Genomic DNA, 5438 nt, shown 5'->3' with positions numbered 1-5438 from the left:
CAAAAAGAACTGGTCGATGTTCATCCATTTCAGGAAGTGGTATATGTTCAAGAACCAATGGTATTGAAGGAAGAAGTCAAAGCTGCACTGAAAGAACTGGCGAAGAACAAGATCCCAGGAATTAACAGAATACCCATTGAGATGTTTCAGCAAATGGATGCCCCACAGGAGGCACTCACTCAGTTATGCCAAGAGATTTAGAAGACAGCTACCTGGCCAACTGACTGGAAGAGATCCTTATTTTTACCCATTCCAAAGAAAGGTGATTCCACAGAATGTGGACATTTTCGAACAATATCATTAATACCACATGGAAGTAAAATCTTACTGAACATAATTTAAAAATGGTTGCAGAAGTATATTGACAGAGAATTTCCAGAAATACAAGCTGGTTTCAGAAGAGGAAAGGGAATGAAGGATACCATTGTTGATGTCAGATGGATCTTGGCTCAAAGAATACCAGAAAGATATTTACTTGTGTTTTATTAACTATGCAAAAGCATTTGATTGTGTGGATCATAAAAAACTGTGGATAACATTGAGAAGAACAGGAATTCCAAAACACTTAAATGTACTCATAAGGAACCTGTGCATAGACCAGGAGGCTGTCATTCAAACAGAAAAAGGGGACACTGCATGGTTTAAAATCAAGAAGGGAGTGTGTCAGGGTTGTTTCCTTCCACCATACTTATTCAATTTGTATGCTGAGCAAATAATTTGAGAGGATGGACTATATGAATAAGAACATGGCATCAGGATTGGAGGAAGAATCATTAACAACCTGCGATGCTGATGACATAATTTTGCTTGCTAGAAGTGAGGATGACTTGAAGTACTTACTGATGAAGACTGAACAATATAGTCAGCAGTATGGATTACATTTCAATACAAAGAAACAAAAATCCTCACAACTGGACCTATATGCAACATTATGATCAATTGAGAAAAGACTGAGGTTGTCAAAGACTTCACATTGCTTGGTTCTATAGTCGACACCAATGGAAGCAGCAGTCAGGACATCAGTTGACATATGTTGATTTTGCTTTCATGTGCTGTCGAGTCAGACCCGACTCATAGTGACCCCTTCTTGGGTTTCCGAGGCAGTATCACTATGGAAGTAGATTGCCCCATCTTCCTCCCGAGGAGTGGCTGGTGGGTTTGAACCGCCAGCCTTCTGGTTAGCAGTCAAGTGCCTTAGGCACTAGGCTACCAGAGCTCCCACTGGGCAAATTGGCTGCAAAGGACCTCTTTCAAGTGCTGAAGAGCAAAGATGTCTCCTTGAGGACTAAGATATGCCTGACACAAGCCATTGTATTTTCAATTGCCCCATATGCATGTGAAAGCTGAACAATGACTAAGGAGGACCAAAGAAGAGTTGATGCTTTTGAGCTGTGGTATTGGCAAAGAATGCTGAAAATACCCTGGATTGCTAAAAGAACTAACAGGTCTGTCCTGGAGGAAGTGCAGCCAGAATGCTCCTTGGAGGCTAGAATGGCCAGACTTCGTGTTACAAACTTGTTGTCAGAAGGGACCATTTTCTGGAGAAAGATATCATGCTTGGTAAGGTGGAGGGTCCACAAAAGAGGTGAAGGCCCTCAACGAGATGGAATGACACAGTGAGAGCGTGATGGGCTCAAGTATAGCAAGAATCATGGAGCTGGCTCAGGACTGGGCAGTGTTCCGTTCTACTACGCACAGAGTCACTATGAGTTGGAAATGACTTGACGGCGCCTAACAACAAGAAGTTCTTACAATGTTGAAGCCATTGTCATCTCTGATTTTTCTTATCCACAGTCTGTTTGAGACTGACCTCCCTACACAGGATGCTAGTAATAGGAATTTGGCCAGCAGTCCAAAGACTTAAATTTGAATTAAAATAGAATTTACAATTCTTTCCATTACAGATGATAGGACTGAGACCAAAAATTTTAAGTGGTTTGTTCAACGTTACAGAGTTTAATTCCTCAGAATTGAGTATAGACCTTTACATCTTTCGACTGAATCATCAGTTTTCATTTTACATCCCTTGTAGTTGGCACAAAATTGTAAGATATGGATAATTATGGGTCATTTGGTTGCAAAATTACTGACAAATTTGAGGGGCTATATTGGAGAGGCAGATGACAACTAATGAAATTTTCACAGAATTAATGAGAGACCAGAAGATTAGAGTTGGGAATTGGTGAGACATGGGCTGGGAGCTCTAGTGGTATAGTGCCTAAGACATTTGACTGGTAACCAGAAGCCTGGCGATTCAAATCCACCAGTCACTCCTTGGAAGGAATATTGGGCAATCTACTGCCATGGCGATACTGCCTTGAAACCCAAGGAGGGGTTGCTATGAGTTGGATCTGACTCCATGGCAGTGAGGTTTTTTTTTTTTTTTTTTTTTTTCAGAGGTGGGCAGCTCTAGAAGACAAAATAGCAGAAAGTACATAAGCCATCACAAAGCAAGAGCAATCTGATGATGAATAGAATTGAAACAATTTTTTACCTCCTTCATCACTTGCTCAATATTGACAAGCATGGAAGAAAACTTTTACTTTTGCAAGTTTAGGTCACTTGCTCAATCCTGGATATACCTGGAAATTAGAAAAAGATCTTGGCCTTTGGATTTCCAAAGAGGTTAAGTGACTCATGCCTGGATTCACTATTTTATAAAAGCAATAAAAGTTGTGTTTGGCTAGTTTCTGTTTGGGCATTTCCCAAACAGAAATTATTATATATTGGGAAGCCACTCCTCAGAAGGAAGGTTGGGCAATTTACATTTGTAGAGATACCACCTCAGAAACCCAAGAAGGGGTCGCTATGAATCGGATCCGACTTGTCAGCAGTAAGTTCGGTTTTGGTTTGGGAAGGAAAAATACTAGGGGCCTTCAATCCAACACATAAATGTCCCCTAAGAGAAAGTGTTTGAAGAAATAACAAAGATAGCTTTGGTTTAATTGTAGGTCAAGAAATCAACACTGTCAAAATAAAATAAGCAAGTGACTCTCCATTAACTGACAATCTACATGAGATGGACCTGCTTTGAATCCCTCCTCTAATTCCTTTCATTGGAATCCTAGGGGTGGCATTCAGCAATTCAGTTTAAATGAAGAGATAGGGTAAACGCAAAGCTTAAGTTAAACCATCCTCTGCACCATTTTTTAAAATTTATTTGACAGTCCTAATATACATATATTTTAATCTACAAAACATGACTGGACTCTACTTTTAATTGTACACATCCACACACATGTAAAACTGATTGCATATATAGCACTGAGCAAAAATATAATCAAACACATCACTCCCATCTTAGCAAAATTAACAGTGCACTTAAGCACATTATAAATCATTTTGTTTTCATCCAATTTTTCACAGTAAAGATAAAACACATCAGGCTTGTACTCACCCCATTACAAGAGAGTGAATCTTTCCTGTCTTTGTTAATTACCACTTCAAAGTGGTGTGTGTGTGTGTGTGTGTGTGTGGACACTTTTTTTTTTTTTTTTAAGATTTAAAGAGCTAGACAATTAAGCAGCTAAATAAATAATAGAGAGAAAAGAAGGAGGGTATTGTTAAGCTGTTCTCATAAAACTTATTAGTGGTTATTTCTCTAAAGTTAAATCATATTAATGTATCACAAGCCACATACTTATAAATTCCTGATGCATCACAGAAAATGACAGTCTAATGAGGCTCTGTGTGCCCCACACTGGAATGTTACAGAGGCAGCTGTGGGTTTGCAATTTCATACCTGCCTGATGTTAACATCCAAAGTCAATCTTTAAAGCCTTCTTTGTTTGCTTGTCAGCTCTCCACCTCAGGGAACAGGTAGTGTCCAGTGCTCAGGCAGCACAAGTGGGTTTGTCAGCTCCAGATAGTTCCGCATTCCATCATTCTTGGTCATAGTCTCTGCACACCCATAATTCTTCCTGAACATTCTGCTCTGGGTCTTCGATCCCTTGAAAGCTACCATGGTTCTGATCATTACCACATAAAGTAATTATAAGAACACAGTCTTCTGGGAATGTAGATATTTAGCAAAATTAATATATCCCAGAGAATAGCTCATTGAAGTGATGTGATACAGAATTCAAAGACTGAGTATTTAGCAGAAAAGAGGGTGTTATTCCTGATCCTTTCTTCACTCAACTCTCATAAAAATATAAAAAAGGAAAACATTTACAGCTGTGCATATTTTAGGGATTTGTCATCTGTAAGTTATTTCAAAGAAGAAATTCAAAGAACTCTGAAACAATCTAAAGTGAAAAATCCAATAGGAAAACAAGTTCTCAAGGAACATATTTACTTCAAGGGTAAAACATCACTTAAATCTTCAAAACTTTTAAATCATAAGGTAACCTCAAAGAAAAATGACAAACCTTCCCATCACAATAACAAAAAGGACAAGCACAAATATTCCGAATATACTAAAATAACAGCAACAAAGGAAATGATAACAAGATTTATAAACATAATGAGCTCAGCACAGAAAGTAATATGGAACAAAGAAACCAGGGACACCATGAAAAACACATAACAAAATGACAGCAACCAATTCATACTTGTCAATAATTACAATGAATGTTAATGGATTAAATGCACCACTCAACAGATGGAGAGTTGCAGATTGGATAAGAAAACAAAACCCATTGATATGCTGTCTACAAGAGACACACCTTAGAGACAAAGACAAAAATAAACTAAAAAGCAAAGATGGGAAAAAGATATATCAAGCAAATGGCAACCATAAAACAGCAGGAGTGGAAATAGTAATTTCTGATCAAATTGACTTTAAGACAAAAAACACCATACGAGACAAAGAAGGACATTATATAATGATTAAAGGATCAATTGAACATGAAGATATAACCATAATAAATATGTAAGGACCTAATGAAAGAGTTCCAAAATACATAAATCAGACTTTAAAAGAGTTGAAAAGCCAAATAGATGACTCCACAGTCCTAGTGGGAGACTTTAATACACCACTTTCAAGGAAAGATAGAAAAACTGGAAAGAAACTCAACAAAGATTCAGAAGAGCTAAACAATACAATCCACCAATTTGACCTTATAGACATCTACAGAACACTTCATCCAACAGCAGCACAATATACATTCTTCTCCAGCGCACATGGAACAATTCCATGATAGACCATATGTTAGGCCATAAAGAAAGCCTTAATAAATTTAAAACTATTGAAATATTGCAAAGCATCTTCTTGGATCATAATGCTATCAAATTAGAAATCAACAATAAGAAGATCAACAGAAAAAGAGTAAACACATGGAAAGTGAACAACACACTTCTTAAGAATAACTGGGTAAGAGAAGAAATAAAAATTGAAATTCAAAAATTCCTTGAATCAAAAGAGAATGATAACACAACATACAAAAATATCTGGGACACAGCAAAAGCAGTGATCAGAGGCCAATTTATAGCAATAA

This window comes from Orycteropus afer, unplaced genomic scaffold, assembly GCF_000298275.1.
Source record: "Orycteropus afer afer isolate SDZICR_OR568_19922 unplaced genomic scaffold, OryAfe1.0 scaffold00343, whole genome shotgun sequence".
Classification (NCBI taxonomy): domain Eukaryota; kingdom Metazoa; phylum Chordata; class Mammalia; order Tubulidentata; family Orycteropodidae; genus Orycteropus; species Orycteropus afer.
This window is presented reverse-complemented; position numbering follows the sequence as displayed.